This window comes from Macaca fascicularis, chromosome 2, assembly GCF_037993035.2.
Source record: "Macaca fascicularis isolate 582-1 chromosome 2, T2T-MFA8v1.1".
Classification (NCBI taxonomy): Eukaryota; Metazoa; Chordata; class Mammalia; order Primates; family Cercopithecidae; genus Macaca; species Macaca fascicularis.
This window is the reverse complement of record NC_088376.1, coordinates 36,463,172-36,481,184: the sequence shown is the minus strand read 5'-3', so window position 1 is coordinate 36,481,184 and position 18,013 is coordinate 36,463,172.

Genomic DNA, 18,013 nt, shown 5'->3' with positions numbered 1-18,013 from the left:
CTCACTGCAACCTTTACCTCCCAGGTTCAAGCAAATCTGCTTCATCGTCCAGAGTAGTTGGGACTACAGGCGCCCGCCACCACGCCCGGCTTATTTTTGTATTTTTAGTAGAGACAGAGTTTCACCACGTTGGCCAGGCTGGTCTCAAACTCCTGAGCTCAAGTGATCTGCCCGCCTCGGCCTCCCAAAGTGCTGGGATTACAGGCATGAGTCACCGCATCCGGCCTTGTAAAGTGTTTTTAAAAGCATGTCTTCCCTTTCTGAAAAATTATCATTGACTATAGGGGCAAACCATTGGTCGAGTCTTTCTCTTACCTAGATGGGACCCCTGTGCTGGTGTCCTCTGGTGGAAGGGCACCTAGTGATTGGCTGTGGCCCCAGGCAGAAGCCTGCTGTCCAGCTGTCAGCCCGCTTCCCCTTCAAGCATCAAGCAGACACATTTCTTCCTCAGTGAATGATGTACAGCAGAGCATTTTTAGAACCTTAACGTTTTCCTGCTAAAAATCTTGCAGCACTGAGAAGTGAAGGGATTTACCCACAGTTGCTCACCAGTTAGAGGCAGAGCAGGACAAAAGTCCAGCCCTGTGCCTGGCTCATGCAGGGATAAGTTTTATTTTTATTTATTTATTTATTGAGACAGAGTTTCACTCTTGTTGCCCAGGCTGGAGTGCAATGGTGCTATCTCGGCTCACTGCCAACTTTGCCTCCCGGGTTCTAGTGATTCTCCTGCCTCCGCCTCCTGAGTAGCTGGGATTACAGGCATGCACCACCATTCCCAGCTGATTTTTGTATTTTCAGAAGAGTCAGGATTTCACTGTTGGCCAGGTTGATCTCAAACTCCTAACCTCAGGTGATCTGCCCACCTCGACCTCCCAAAGTGCTGGGATTACAGGCGTGAGCCACCACACCCAGACAGGGATAAGTTTTATTATCTCCATCTTTTGAGATTTTAAATAAATAAGTAGTTTAGAGTCTCCCACAGTTTGGGTTGAATTCATGAGAGACACTACCAGGGCCTGGAATTTTATTTTATTTTATTATTTTATTTTTTTTTTTGAGACGGAGTCTCGCTCTGTCGCCCAGGCTGGAGTGCAGTGGCCGGATCTCAGCTCACTGCAAGCTCCGCCTCCCGGGTTCACGCCATTCTCCTGCCTCAGCCTCCCGAGTAGCTGGAACTACAGGCGCCCGCCACCTCGCCCGGCTAGTTTTTTGTATTTCTTAATAGAGACGGGGTTTCACCATGTTAGCCAGGATGGTTTCGATCTCCTGACCTCGTGATCCGCCCGTCTCGGCCTCCCAAAGTGCTGGGATTACAGGCTTGAGCCACCGCGCCCGGCCTTTGGAATTTTAAACTACAAATTCAATTGGATACATATAGGACTATTCAGGTTATCTGTTTCTTCTTGAGTGAGTTTTGGTAGTTTGTGTCTTTCAAATAATTGATCCATTTCATTTAAGCTGCCAAATTTTTGGGTTACAGTTGTTCATAGCATACCCTTATTTCTCATAGTTTTGTAGTGCTTAAGCCTTGATCTTAACCCCATTCTCTCTGCCTCCAAGGTCTTTACTTTCAATCACTTTGTTCTATGGCAGCTGACTCCTCTAAGCTCGCTGGAAAGGGAGATGATAGTTACCCTTTTCACAGATGAGAAAACTGAGGACCAGAGAGGATGTGCATCTAGTTAGAGGAAGGGTCAAGATTTGAACCTAGGCCTGCTATGACTGCAGAGTCAATTTCTTCTTTTCATCATGTGCTATTGCCCAACCCTACCACCCTTCACTCATCTCAGTATCCCTGCCTTGTCTCAGACAAGGAAGCTAAATCTCTGGGGGTTGGACCACCATGGTTGTTTTGGGAAGCTCCTCTGGTGATTCTAACACGTGGTCAAGGTTGAGGTGCACTGTTGGGCCTGCTCAGTCCGTGGGGTCTGGCACAGCAGGCATACTGCAGTCAGATCCTGAAGGATGAGTTGAGTTTGCCCAGCCACATGCCAAGTGTTTCATGGGAGGCAGAGATGGCATAAGACTTAACTGGGTGGTTCTTCCACTCCCTGTGGTGTTGTCTGGGGTCATTTCTGTGATCACATTCAAGTGGGAGCCTGTCTAGAGTGAGAATGACCAAGACAGGTTTCCTAACTTGTCTAGTGAGTGACTTAACTGGAGTGTCTGAAACAGCTGAGGGATGGCTAGTTCCCTTCTTCTCTATGTGGTCTCTCATCATTTAGTAGTCAGACCTGAGCTTTCTTACAAGACAACTGAATCCCAAGAGGGCAAGAGTGAAAGCTATGAGACCTCTTATGGCCCAGGCCTGGAACTGGCACAGTGTTACTCAGACTGCATTCCATTGGCATAACATGCCATGAGACCAGCCCCAGTTTGTCTTGCCAGACCCATATTAACTCCAATAGGGATGGCATCATGTCCGAGAGGCTGAAAGAAAGCAAACAAGACACAGGATTTATTGGGGGAACTTATATACAGGGATGGTCCAATGGTGGCAGACTGCATGGGAAAACAACTACCGTTTGTAAAAAGCATGTAGTTTATATAGCATTTGTGGCTGGGCATGGTGGCTGTAATCCCAGCACCTTTAGAGGCCAAGGCAGGTAGATCGCTTGCTCTATTTTTTTTTAATTAAAAAAAAAAAATGTATATACACACACACATAGCATTTTTTTTTTTTTTCTTTTTGAGATGGAGTCCCACTCTGTTGCCCAGACTGGAGTGCAGTGACCTGATCTCGGCTCACTGCAACCTCTGCTTCCCAGGTTCAAGTGATTCTCCTGCCTCAGCCTCTCGAGTAGATGGCATTACAGATGTGTGCCACCACGCTCAGCTATTTTTGTATTTTTAGTAGAGACAACATTTCACCATGTTGGCCAGGCTGGTCACAAACTCCTGATCTCAGGTGATCTGCCCGTCTCGGCCTCCCAAAATTCTGGGATTACAGGCATGAGCCACGGCACCCAGCCTACACACAGCATTTTTATTTAGCAGCCTCCACCTAGCAACCTTCTTTTAACCCAGAACAAAGGGCCTTCATTCCCTGTACAGCTCACGTTCCAAGGAATGGGCCAAGGATTGAAATGTCCTTCATTGATAATGAGTGAGTCTCTGGGTTGGCCACTCCTGAATTCCTTAGCTCGGAATGCCAAATGCACATTCTTCTTAGACCATAGGGTCATTCTCAGCATATGCTTGAGTTAAGTTATTGGTGTCAGGTGTGTCTGTCATATAAAGTTCAAAGAGAAGAGAAATAAAATAAACTTCATGTCTAGTTTTTTTGTTTTTTAAAAAAATTTGTTGTAGCCATTTCCAGGAATCTTAATGACTTCAATGTCCTTAAAGCTCATAACATGGCTTTACTATCACTGGCTTAAATTTTTTTTTTTTTTTTTTTGAGGCAGGGTCTCACTCTGTCAGCCAGGCTGGAGTGCAGTGGTGGGATCACAGTTCACTGCAGCCTCGAACTCCTGGGCTCAAGTGATATTCACGCCACTGCACTCCAGCCTGGGCAACAGAGTGAGACTCCATTCCAAAAAACAACAACACGCAAAAAATTTTTTTGAACAAGGGGCCCTGCACTTACATTTTGCACTGGGCCCTGAGAATGTGATCATAGCTCTCTTCTTCCAAATCTCTTCACAAGGAAGATTTTCCATTCCTTTAGAAAAGCGGAGGAAAGGAAAGACAAGGAGATAAAGTATTTAAAAGTCCTTAACAGAAGAGCGGTGGGCTGGGAGTAAGGGGCAGGCCCCTATTTTTAGCAACCATTGCTCCAGGTTAGAACACAGGCAGCTGAGAAATTTTGTTCTATTTACTGGATATTGACAAAAAACTTCTGGCTAAGAAGAGTGGTGTTACTGAAATGGGATTCTGAAGTCTTACAAGTTTACTTAGCCTTTCTAAGTCTCTGTTTCCTCCTCTAAAACAGTATAATAACCCTACAGCATGTTGGTGAGGATTAAGTATTGCTAAGGATTAATACAGAAATCTACTTTTTTTTTTGAGACAGGATCTTGTTTTGTCACCTACGCTGGAGTGCAGTGGCACAATCACAGCTCACTGCATCCTTGACCTCTAGGACTCAAGCAGTCCTCCTACCTTGGCCTCCCAAAGTGCTGGGATTACAGGCATGAACCACTGCTCCTGGTCTGACTTTAAAGGAAATGATATGTCTTCTTTAAAGGAAATGATATTGAGAGGTGACAACGTGCTAGCTGCCCTCCCTCTTGGCGCCTCAGCACCCACTCTGGCAGCACTTGAGGAGCCCTTCAGCCCGCGGCTGCACTGTGGGAGCCCCTACCTGGGCTGGCGGAGGCCAGAGCCGGCTCCCTCTGCTTGTGCGGAGGAGTGGAGGGAGAAGGGCGGGCTGGAACCTGGGCGGGTGGGAACCGGGGCCAGCGCCAGCTTGGCGGCCCCGGACTCTGAGCTGCGGGCTGGCCGCTGGCCCCAGGCAATGAGGGGCTTAGCACCTGGGCCAGCAGCTGCGGAGGGTATGCCGGGTCCCCTAGAACTGCCGGCCCGTCCTCGGCCTGTCCTCGCCATGCCTCAGCTGCTTCCCCGTGCGGCAGGGCTCGGGACCTGCAGCCCGCCATGCCCAAACCCCCACACCGGTGGGCTCCTGCACAGCCGAAGCCTCCCCGACGGGCGCTGCCCCCTGCTCCGCAGCGACCGGTCCCATTGACCACTCAAGGGCTGAAAAGTGCAGGCGCCTGACGCGGAACTGTCGGGCAGCTCCGCCGGTGGCCCCTATGCCGCATCCACTAGGTGAAGCCAGCTGGGCTCCTGAAACCGGTGGGGATTTGGAGAACTTTTTTGTCTAGTTGGAGGATTGTAAATGCACCAATGAGCAGTGTGTCTAGCTCAGGGTTCGTGGATGCACCAATCAGCACTCTGTATCTAGCTAATCTGATGGGGACTTGGATAACATTTGTGTCTAGCTGGAGGATTGTAAATGCACCAATCAGCACTCTGTGTCTAGCTCGGGGTTCGTGGATGCACCAATCAGCGCTCTGTAGCTAATCTGGTGGGGACTTGGAGAACTTTTATGTCTAGCTAGAGGATTGTAAATGCACCAATCAGCACTCTGTGTCTAGCTCAGGGATGGTAAATGCACCAATCAGCACTCTCTCAAAATGGACCAATCAGCTCTCTGTAAAACGAACCAATCAGCTCTCTGTAAAATGGACCAGTCAGCAGGATGTGGGTGGGGTCAGATAAGGGTATAAAAGCTGGCTGCCAGCGCATGTGCTGGCAACGCCCTGGGATTCCTTTCCATGCTATGTTAGCTTGGTTGTTTTGCTGTTTAGGATAAATCTTATTGCTGCTTGCTGTTTGGGACCAGGCCGGCTTCATGAGCTGTAACACTCACTGTGAAGGTCTGCAGTTTCATTCTTGAAGCCAGCAAGACCACCAAACCACAAGGAGAAATGAACAACTCTAGACGGGTGGCCTTTAAGAGCTGTAACACTCACCGTGACGGGCCACGGCTTCATTCTTGAAGTCAGCAAGACCAGAGACCAAGAACCCACCAATTGCAGACACAATATGTGTATAGTTCCTGGCACATAGTTGCTAACACAGATTCTTGTTCATCAATGGTCTTTGAAAGCTGGGCTCTGGGAAGTCCATTCAATCGTTTGTTAAGTATTTACACGTTAAGGACCTACTAAAGTCACTGTGGTAGGCCCTGGAGGAACATGGAGCTTACATCATAAAAAGAAAGGCCAAGTTGACAACCTCAAGGAGCTAATCGTCAAGTAGAGGTCATGAAACCAATGAACACATAATGGTGAATTGGTTCATTCAATACATGTTTATGAAGTGCTAGAAAGATGAATAAGACACACTCTCCACTCTGAAGCTCACAGGCTGATAGGGAAGACACATTCCCCCGAATAATTATACAGAGATACTAGTGCTAATACAGGGATAAAAACACAAGTGAAACTTCATTGAGAGGTTATGTGTTGCAACTGATATTCACTGTGACTCTTCGGTGTAGGTTTTATTATCACTGCTTTTTTTTATAGATGAAGCAGATGAGATTTAGATAATTAATTTGCTTGAAATCAAGCAGGTTGCAAATGGTGGAACTGGGATTGAATCCAGGGCTTTCTGTCTCCAAAAGCTATATATGTTACTATGGTGTGTGTGTATAATGCAAATAGATGGTATATATATTTACATACTAAATATGTTTCTACAAATGCACCCGACAGAAGAAAAATCAATCCATTCTGCTCAGGTAAATGGGGAAGGAAGCCCAGAGGGAGTGGCTTATGAATGAGTATAAGAGAATTAGGACTTCAACAGGCAGAGAAAGAGGGAAGTAAATTCCAGGAAGAAAGAACAAAATTTGCAAATATGGGAAGTTATGAAAATCTAGAGTGAGTACTTCAAAGAATAACAAATTGGGCTGGGAATGGGGTGGCTCATACCTGTAATCCCAGCACCTTGGGAGGCCAAGGTGGGAGGATCACTTGAGGCCAGGAGTTCAAGACCAGCCTGAGTGAGGGGAAAAAAAAAAAAAAAAAGAAAAGTCGCTTTGGAACTTCGAAAGAAAGTTTGTAAAACTTTATTTGGGAGATTCTTCAAGGCCTTCATATGAATTTTAAAGAATGTGGAAGAGTTCCAAGGCTAAGTTCGGAAAGAAGACGTCTTAGAGGAAATAAAAATCGCTAGAAAAGCCATTAATGTGGGAAAATAAGAGATCTGTGAGAAGATGAAGGAGTAGAGAAATTTTGAATGAAGCGTAGTCATGAATGGTAAGTCTGAATAAGCCATGCTTAGAAAGAATTTTGAATGCCAAGGCGAAACCACATCTGTTTTATTTGACAGGCAGAGGTGAGGTCACAATTGGCCTGAAGTGAAAAACCCAAATTCTTGCAGGGACCAGGCAAGATTAGTGGTCTGAGCATAAAAATAATCAGGAGGCAGCCATGACCCAAATCCAGCTCACACCACTCAAGAATACAGTCACCTGGCCAGAACCTTTGATTTTTCAAAAGAAGCAGAACAACAAAAATCCAGATGCTTACTTAAAATCTCATAATTTAAAATTTTAACAACTACTTAAAAATGTGTGCAGGTTAAACAAAACTTGTCTAAGGGCCAGATGAGGTCCCTGGGTAGCTACAGGGTAGACACTCCCCAGGTGTCTGCAGGACTAAGCTGTGGTGTGGAGGGCCGCTGGGCAGAGGTGGTAGAGGGAGGATCAGAGAAAGCTCCAGCAAAATGCCTCTACTGCTCCAACTTTCTTTCTGTCCAGACGAAGAAACCCAAAAGCATTCCTCTCTGAAGTGTGTGCATTTTTGGAGTTTCTATTTTTGTCTTTTGGAATCCTCCCTAGCACTGGTTTGCCGGGGAACTTTGAACTAGGCCTCACAGCTTGTGTTAGGCTGTTCTTGCATTGCTATAAAGAAATACTTGAAACTGGGTGATTTATAGTAAAAGAAGTTTAACTGGCTCACGTTTCTGCAGCCTGTACAGGAAGCACGGTGCTGGCATCAGGACTCAGCTTCTGGGGAGGCCTCAGGGAGATTTTACTCCCAGCGGAAGGCAAAGCCAGGAGCTTGCACGTCACACAGCAAACGCAGGAGCAAGAGTAGGGGAGGTGCCATGCACTTTAAACAACCAGAACTCCAGAGAATTCACTCACTACCCACTGCGAAAGGACAGCACCAATCCCTGAGGGATCTGCCCCTATGACCCAACACCTCCCACCAGGCCCCTCCTCCAACACTGGGGATTACGTTTCAACATGAGATTTGGCAGGTACACAGATCCAAACCATATCACAGCTGGTTCTCACTTTTCAGGCTTCCGAACGGAAAAGTCTTATATAACCCATCTCTTTTCAATGGTTAGTTGCTTGTCCCAAGGGTGAAGACTCTTATAAGCAGTGTGTGTGTGTGTGTGTGTGTGTGTGTGTGTGGCATAGGAGCAGGGGAGAAAGAGGGAGAAAAAGAGGGAGAGACAGCTTCCTTCTCCTGGAGGACTTTCTCAAGATTAACAGCAGATTATGTGGCCTGAGCTTTCTGAACCTGGCAGGAGCTGACTCTTAAGGAAACAGAACTCTTTGCCTGTCATAGTCTCAGGTTGAACCACTGACTTAGCTCATAATCTTGACTGACTACCTTAGATACAGAGACTATTAGCAAACCATTGTAGAGGAAAATGTTCCTTTATATTATGCCTGTGAACCTCCATGCACTGGGATGAGAGGTAACATAGGGGAAGAAATATTAGAATCCGTGGAGCTAGAATAGAATGCTTTATTTACTGGATTACCTTGGTAAAGTCACCTCACCTCTCTGTGCCTTATTTCCTACAAGCATAAAAGCTAGCCCGAAATATTCACCTCACAGAGGTATTATGAAGATTCCATCAGATCATGGACACAGAAATGCCCGACACCTGGTTATGCTGGATCAGAGAGAAAAGAATGAAGACATTGGAGCTAAGGGGATGTGGATTTATATCTTGACTCCACGACTTATAACGACAACTACCATGAATTCAGTAATTTCTATGTACCAGGCTCTGTGCATTATCATTATTATTATTTTGAGACGGAGTTTTTCTCTTTCGCCCAGGCTGGAGTGCAGTGGCGTGATCTTGGCTCACTGCAACCTCCGCTTTCTTGTTTCAATCAGTTCTTCCACCTCAGCATCCCAAGTAGCTGGGACTATAGGCACCTGCCACCACGCCCAGCTAATTTTTGTACTTTTAGTAGAGACGGGATTTCACCATGTTGGCTAGGCTGGTCTCGAACTCCTGACCTCGTGATCTGCCCGTGTTGGCCTCCCAAAGTGTTGGGATTACAGGCGTGAGCCACTGCGCCTGGCCCTCTGTGCATTATCTTTAAAATCCTTGCAACAACTGAGCATGAATGAAGGTATCATGATTATCCTCATTTTACAAATGAGGAAACTGAGGCACAGAGAGGTTAAATAACTTGCCCAAGACTTCACACAGGTAAGTGGTGAAGCCAGGCTATCTGATTCCAGATCTTGTACTTTCTAGGTGTGTAATTTAGTATAAGCCCCATAAGTTTTCTTATCCTCAGTTTCTACAGCTATAAAATGAGGACATCTTTGTGAGGATTAAGAATAATGGATATAGGCTGGGCGTGGTGGCTCACGCCTGTAATCTTAGCACTCTGTGAGGCTGAAGCGGGCGAATCACTTGAGGTCAGGAGTTCGAAATCAGCCTGGCCAACATGGTGAAACCCTGTCTCTACTAAAAATACAAAAATTAGCCAGGCCTAGTGGTGCACCCCTGTGATCCCAGCTACTTGGGAGGCTGAGGCAGGAGAACTGCTTGAATCTGGGACGTGGAGGTTGCAGTGAGTCGAGATCATGGCATTGCACTCCAGCCTGGGTGACAGAGTGAGACTCCATCTCAAAAAACAAAAAAACAAAAAAAAAAAAAAAGGAAAAGAAAATTTAAGAATAATGTATATAAAATGACTGTCACGGCAGTTCCTGATATTTCAAAGATATGAACTATTTTTACTAACTGCTCAGTGTTACGGATTGAATTGCATTCCCTCAAAAGATGTTGAAGTTCTAACCCCTAGTGCCTGTGAATGTGACCTTATTTGGAATTGGGGGTCCTTGCAGATGATTAAGTGAAGATGAAGACATTAGGATGGAAAGTTTGGACACAGAGACAGATATGCACACAAGGAAAAGGCCATGTGAAGATGAAGAGATTGGAGTGATGCACCAACAAGCCAAGGAACGCAAAGATTGCCACCAAAACACCAGAGGTGAGGAGGGAGGCCAGGAACAGATTCTCCCTCACAGCCCTAGGAAGGATCCAAGCCTGTGACACCTTATTTTTGGGCTTCTACTCTCCAGAGCTGTGAGAAGATACATTTCTGTTATTTTAAGCCACCCAGTTTATGGACTTTATTATAGCAGCCTTGGGAAACAAATGCACTCAGTACATGTTAATTGTATCTTACCTACTTTGTACTTGCAATGTGCCTCTGGGTCTCTGGTGTACACCAGGGCCTGCCCTTGAGCATGCTGGGGTGCTCAGCATGGGTGTAGCCCTGCAGCCTGACTCTCTGTAGACAGATCAGGATCGGTCTAACATGACATTATGAAGTGGAGCCAGGGTCAGCTTTGGGCCCCACCTGCCTTCTGGGCTGGCCTTGGATTATGTTCAAACTCATCTCATGCTACCCCAGCAGAAAATAATGTCTTCAATAAACTCTCTCAAAAGGAGGTACTAGAGAAGAAACTGTCCCTCCCGAGTGAATGAATCACACCAAAATGCTGAGATCTGATTCCTTGGTGCCTGGTTGGAAAAGATTTTGAGGTCAAGGAGGGGCCCACCCAGACTCCCACACCTGCGTGCCCTGTAGGCCATGCACCCTGTGTACTGTTGTCTGCACAGATCTCACGCTGCCAGACATCAGAGCTCTTTTCTAGCAGGGAAGGCTATGTAAGCAGCCCCGGTAAACACCTCAGACCTTCAGGGAAGTAAGGGCCACCTCAGAGAGCATTTGGAAATAGAGAGGTTAGAGGACCCAAGAGAGTCCAACGGACTTATGGTTAAAGCTTGGAAAACAATTAGAGTCCCCAGCAGCAGCCAGGGGACCTACCCAGCACTGCTCCAGAAACTCTAGGAGCAGAATTCCCTCAGGTTGATTTTCAGGAAAGGAAAATAAATCCCCAAACAGAAAGATAATCACAGCTGTTTAAAACAGGGTAGACTGGGCGCGGTGGCTCCCACCTGTAATCCCAGCACTTTGGGAGGCTGAGGCTGCAGGATTGCTTGAGTCCAGGAGTTTGAGACCAGCTTGAGGAACATAGGGAGACCCCCCGTCTCTGAAAAAATAAAAGAATTAGCTGGGCATGGTGGTGCACGCCTGTAGTCTCAGCTGCTTGGAAGGCTGAGGTGAGAGGATTGCTTGAACACAGGAGCTCGAGGCTTCAGTGAGCTATGATCACACCACTGTACTCCAGCTTGGATGACAGAGTGAGACCTTGTCACACACGCAAAAAATGGTAGATCCACTTCATGATGTATCCATGTGACAAAATTACATTTGTACCCCATAAAAATTTTTTTCGTTTAAAAAATTTTAATTATTGTTTACCCCATACAATATTATATATTGTATACCCCATACACACTACAGGGTGGAGAACATGATCCACTAATGTCCCCTGCTTCTGTTGGGGTGTAACAAACAACCTGTATAAGATATCTCTTGTTGGCCAGGCATGGTGGCTCATGCCTGTAATCCCAGCACTTTGGGAGGCAGAGGCGGGTGGATCACCTGAGATCAGGAGTTCAAGATCAGCCTGGCCAACATGGTGAAACCCCATCTCTACTAAACACACACACACACACACACACACACACACACACACACGCACAAAATTAGCCGTGGTGGCATGCACCTGTATCCCAGCTACTCAGGAGACTGAGGCGGGAGAATTGCTTGAACCTGGGAGGCGGAAGTTGCAGTGAGCTGAGATTGTGCCGCTGCACTCCAGCGTGGGCGAGAGAACAGGACCCTGTCTTGAGAAAAAAATTTAAAAAATATATCTATTGTTGTTGTTTAACAAATTATCCCAAATTTAGCAGCTTAAAATAATACATCACAGCGACAGGATTCCATAATCAGCTTAGGCAAATGGTTCTAGCTCAGAAGCTCTCCTAAGGTTGCAGTCGAGCTTCAGTTGGGACTGCAGGCAGCTCAGGGCTTGGCTGGGGCTGGAGGGTTTGCTTCCAAGATGGCGTCCTCACATGACTGTGTATAGGAGGCCTCAGTTTCTTGCTTGCTGTTGTCCAAATGTCTCATTTCCTTACCATATGGGCATATGGTGACCAACCATCCTGGTTTGTCCAGGATTGAGGGAGTTGTCAGGATGTGAGATTTTCAGTGCTGAAACCAGGAAAGTCCTGGGAAGTCCTGGGAGGAGTTGGTCATGCTGTGTGGGCCTCTCCATGGTGCTGTTTCCAACAGGAAGAGGGATCTGAAAGAATGACCAAGACAGAAGCCAGAAGATCTTTTATAGCCTAATCCAGGAAGTAACACACCATGCTGTATTCTATTAGTCACACAAACCAGCTCTGGTACAAAGAGCAAAGGGCTTATAAAGTGGTGTGAATACCAGGAGGTGGGGACCACTGGGGCCCTCTTGGAGGCTGGCTACGACATTACCCCAAAACCTGGGCTTAAAACAACAACCATTTTAGTAGCCCTCATATCTGTGGGTTAACAGGACTCAGCCTGGCAGTTCTTCTGCTCCCCATGATGTTGGTTGAAGCTGTAGTCATCTGGGGTTCAACATGGCTGGAATTCAAAATGACTCACTCGCCAGGCTGGCAGTTGGTGCTGGCTATTAGCCTGGAGCTCAGCCGAGGCTGTCAGCAAGAGAGTCTTGGTTCTCCTCCATGTGATCTTTCCACATGGAATAGGCTGGTAATGAGAGAGGACATCCCATGTACCTCTGAACTTAAAATAAAAGTTGAAGGAAGGTCGGGTGCAGTGGCTCATGCCTGTAATCTCAGTACTTTGGGAGGCTGAGGCGGGCAGATCACTTGAGGTCAGGGGTTCGAGACCAGCCTGGCCAATATGGTGAAACTCCGTTTCTACTAAAAATACAAAAATTAGCTGGGCGTGGTGGTGCTTGCCTGTAGTCCCAGCTACTCGGGAGGCCGGGGCAAGAGAATCCCTTGAACCCAGGAGGCGGAGGTTGCAATGAGCCAAGATGGCGCCACTGCACTCCAGCCTGAGGGACAGAGCGAGACTCCGTCTCAAACAAACAAAAAAAATTATGTAAGATAAAAATTACGTAAGAAACTGATGTTCACGGCCGGGCGCGGTGGCTCAAGCCTGTAATCCCAGCACTTTGGGAGGCCGAGGCGGGCGGATCACGAGGTCAGGAGATCGAGACCATCCTGGCGAACACGGTGAAACCCCATCTCTACTAAAAAATACAAAAAGCTAGCCGGGCGAGGTGGCAGGCGCCTGTAGTCCCAGCTACTTGGGAGGCTGAGGCAGGAGAATGGCATAGACCCGGGAGGCGGAGCTTGCAGTGAGCTGAGATCCGGCCACTGCACTCCAGCCCGGGCGACAGAGCGAGACTCTGTCTCAAAAAAAAAAAAAAAAAAGAAAAAAAAGAAACTGATGTTCACTATAGAAAAATTAGAAAACACAGTTAAGCACAAGAAAGAAGCTATTATGCCAATATCCTGAGATAATTGCTGTGTATTTTTGGTAGAGATAATTGCTGTGTATTTTTGGTAGAGATCACCCTGGAATTTATTCTATGCAAAAGTAATACTTTTATTTAGAAAAAATAAAACTATACATACTGTTTTGGAACCTGCTGTTTTCACTTAAAATTACAGTTGGAACATTTTTTCATGACAATTCATATAGAACTACATCATTAGTTTAAAGGTTGCATAGTGTTTTATTGTATATATACCAACCAAGATTTTTTTTTTTTTAAGACAGAGTCTCACTCTGTCACCCAGGCTGGAGTGCAGTGGTACAATCTCGGCTCACTGCAGCCTCCACCTCCTAGGTTCAGGCGATTCTCCTGCCTCAGCCTCCCAAGTAGCTGGGATTACAGGTGCCTGCCACGACTGGCCAATTTTTGTATTTTAGTAGAGATGGGGTTTCACTATGTTGGCCAGGCTGGTCTTGATCTCCTGACCTCAGGTGATCCGCCCACCTTGGCCTCCCAAAGTGCTGGGATTACAGCATGAGCCACCGTGCCTGGCCTATACCAACCAAGATTCTTGATTTTGGCAAGGGAAGCCAATACTGGTTAAGTCAGTCAGCCAAAAGAAATTTTTTGGAAGTGTTTTGGATAGCCCACAGAATCTATCATATGTTAGTTAAGTGTTCCATTACCTATTGTAGTATAATAATTCACCAACCTTAGGTGGAGTAAAACAACCACCATTTCATTATGCTCATAAATGCTGTGTGTGAGAAATTCTGACAGGGCATAGCAGGGATGATGCCACAATGTCTGGGACCTTAGTTGGAAAAACTCAAACTTGGAATGACATGAAAGGCTGGGGTGTGGGGAGGGAGAGTGGAATCATCTGGGAACTTCATCCATATGTTTAGGGCCCTGGGCTGGGATAACCTGAACCCTGAGCTGAGCTGGGACTCTTGACCAATGTACCTACATGTGGCCTCTGCATGCAGCTTGGGCTTCCTCATGGTGTGGCAGCCTCTGGGTTGTCTAACTTCCTTTTTTTTTTTTTTTTTTTTTTTGAGACGGAGTTTTGCTCTTATTGCCCAGGCTGGAGTGCAGTGGTGGAATCTCAGCTCACTGCAACCTCTGCCTCCCAGGTTCAAGTGATTCTCCTGCCTCAGCCTCCCTGGTAGCTGGGACTACAGGTGCTCACCACCATGTCTGGCTAATTTTTGTATTTTTTAGTAGAGACAGGGTTTCACCGTGTTGGCCAGGCTGGTCTCGAACTCCTGACCTCAGGTGATCTGCCCTCCTAGGCCTCCCAAAGTGCTGGGATTATAGGTGTGAGCTACCACACCTGGCCTGGGTTGTCTAACTTCTTCCAAAAGGCTGCTTGGTGTTCTAGAGGCTAACATTTCAGCAAACAGAAAGGAAAATATGTGACCTTTTATGACTTAGACTTGGAAGTCAATAGTGTCACTTTCACCATATTACATTCATCCAAGTGGTCATAAGTCTGCTCAAATATGAAGGGAGGGGACATACTCTACTTCTCAATGGGAGAAGTGCCAAATAATTTGTGGCCATGCTCTAAAACCACCACAATTAGGGTAAGGTTAGCTGCTGTAACAAAGAGACCCCAACCTCGAGTGGTTTCATGAATACGGTTTCTTTCTCTCACACATCATAGTTCCAATGTGTGTCTCTCACATATCACAGTTCTCATAGTCTAGCTTGGTAAGGGGGTTCTGCACCACAAGACATCTATGCCCTTGGAAGCTAGGCTCTACTACCAACATGCCAATCTCGAAAGTCACTCATGGTCCCTCTGTCTTTGTGGGCAAAGTCTTAGGCAGGAGCGTCTCACTAAACCACACTCAGCTCACATGCCTGTACCTTGCCTGCCAGGGAGCAGGGAGTGAGTGTATCTGCTTTCTTCCTGATTCTGTAGTGAAAAGCAGGAGAGCTTCCCTACCTTAGAATTTCCCCCTAAGAGGAATGATGCTCAGATACTTGATATCTTAATAAGCAGCTAATATCCAGCAGAATATGGATGTATAATGTCCCAACATTGCATCCCCTATTGTTACATATTTAGGTTGTAACGTGCTATTGATAACATGATATTTGTACTGTTGCAAGGAACATTTCTCTATAAATATCTTTGAACACTTACAAGGTTTTCTTCCTTTAAGATAAATTCTGAGGAGTCAGGTCATAGTTTCTGAATTCTGCATCTAGTACTGCAGGATCCCATTAAAGACATCACATACACACGTGCACACACTTTTTTTAAAGTCAGGATGGCAACTCAGTAATTTGTATGAGCCTCAGAGAGACAGTGGAGAGATCCAGCATGCTCTTTCTTTTTTGTTGTTGTTGTTTTGAGACCGTCTCGCTCTGTTGCCCAGGCTGGAGTGCAGTGGCGCGATGTCAGCTTACTGAAACCTCTGATTCCCGGGTTCAAGCGATTCTCCTGCATCAGCCTCCTGACTAGCTGGGATTGCAGACGCTGGCCACCATGCCCAGCTAATTTTTGTATATTTTTAATGGAGACAGGGTTTCACGATGTTGGCTAAGCTGGTCTCAAACTCCTGACCTCAAGTGATCCGCCCACCTCAGCCTCCCAAAGTGCTGAGATTACTGGCATGAGCCACTGTGCCCAGCCAGCATGTACTTTCAAGGGTGATCCCAGGCTTAGGTGTTGGAATGTCCATGATCATAACCCACTCCTGTTTATGAAGCGCTGTGAGAAGGGCTTTACATATGCTATCTCTAATCTTTACACAAATCTGATGAGGAAGGTACTATTTTCATCCGGTGGATGGAGAAGCTGAGGTTCCAAGAGATTAGGTAACTGGTTCAAGACCCTAGAGCTGGAACTGAATTCCAAATCCATGCTTTGAACCACTTCCTCCCTCTTAGAACACTTGCTCTTAGGATACTCCTGCTGAAAGCCCAGCTGCTATATTGCTATATTGTGGGAAGCTCAAGCCACACAAAGAAGCCAGGTGGAGACATTTCAGTCAACAGCCCTAGTTGAGCTCCCAGTGAACAGCCAGCCGTCTGAACAAGTCATGTAGGACTTCTCAGCCCAGTTCAGCTCCCCCATGGCTGCAGCCCCAGCTGACATCACAGGGAGCAGAACTGCTCAGTCAACTCGGCCAATCAAAAGAGTGATGAGAGTGAATATGATGGTGGTTGTTTTAAGTTACTATGTTTTGGCAAGATTTGTTACACAGCAACGGATGACCAAAATGGGGAAGCTACTCATTCTTGAATGAGTCTCAGCAGAGTCTGAAGAGGACATTCCTTCCCTGGGGGAGTGGCTGGAGTAGGGGACCTTCAATGTCCTTGATGAGTTCAGTGCACAAGGCTGGGTCTGTGTCTGATGCTTTTTCTTGTTCCCTGCCTCAGCTGGGAACAACTACATTGAGTCACAAGGCTTGGGAGGATAAACTGTACGTGAATGAGTTAATAGAAATCTGGGCAAGATTCCCGAAGTAAATAATGTTGATTCTCAGCACAAAGGAAGTGTTGCCTAATGCTGCTTAAACTCACATAAACAGTCATTGCTTCATGGCTGATTTGCTATTTTTGAAATTTTCCAATTTCAAAAAAGGAGCCATAATAAGCATTATTAGAGAAAAATAACAGCACTTAGAAATGCTAAACACTGTACACAGTTCCTGAGGGGCATAAAAGGGTCCTTGTCCTTCAGGACCAGTCTTTACAGTCCTCTGCACAGGGAGTGGTGCCCAGATAACTTTGAAGTAGTCCCAGTTGGCACCTGGATCCCAAAGTAAATCCAGCTTCTCCCTCCCATTCGGAGAGCAGAGAAGGGTGTTCACAAAGGCATAGGAAGGTGGTGGCTTTTTGATCTTCGTCAGCCTCCCTCATTTACTCTCCCACCTCTCACCTCTCAGACCTTTCCAGCTAGTGGTGCTCAGATTTTAGGGCATCAAAATCATTTGGAAAGTATGTAAAAAATGCAAATCTCAGGTTCTCCCTAAGAAGATTCCCATTCTATAAGTCTGGAGTGGGGTCCCAGTGTTTTTTTTTTAATTTTATATATTTGTTTTATTTATTTATTTATTTGAGACATGGTCTCACTGTTGGCCAGGCTGGAGTGTGTGATGGTGCGATCATGGCTCACTGCAGCTTCAACCTCCCAGGCTCAAGTAGTCCTCCCACCTCAGCCTCCTGAGTAGCTGGGACCACAAGTCTGTGCCGCTAAGCCTGGCTAATTTTAAAAAAAATTTTGTAGAGATAGGGTGTTGTCCTATTGCCCAGTCTGGTCTTGAACTCCTGGGCTCAAGTGATCCACCAGCCCTGGCTTTCCAAAATGTTAGGATTACAGGCATAAGCCACCACACCCAGCCCAGAATTTTCATTTTAACAATAACCAGCTGATTTCTCCTGAAAGTAGGCCCCATGCCACAGTTTGAGGAGCACTGTGACCTCAGACTGTCCCCAAAAGCGTGGAATAGAGATGGGAAGAACCTTCTTCAAGCTATTCTTACTTCCAGGGACCAGATGGATGGACCTTGGAGAAGGAAAGGGAGAAAACAGGGTCTTCAGATTCCATGCAGGGAAGAATCTAACAAACGCATCTGGAGCAAGTGGTTTTAAAATTGTGCTTTTGGAAGCCTAGAAGAGTCCTCAGAAGTGCTGTCACTTTTACCCCAGCAGTTTCTTTTAATCTGTTTTATTATAGTGGGTTTCCAAGAAATATTTCATTAGAAGAAAAGGTTTGATTACTAAGTGACCTCACTGCTTTAAAAAATTCTTTTGGCGGCCGGGCGCGGTGGCTCAAGCCTGTA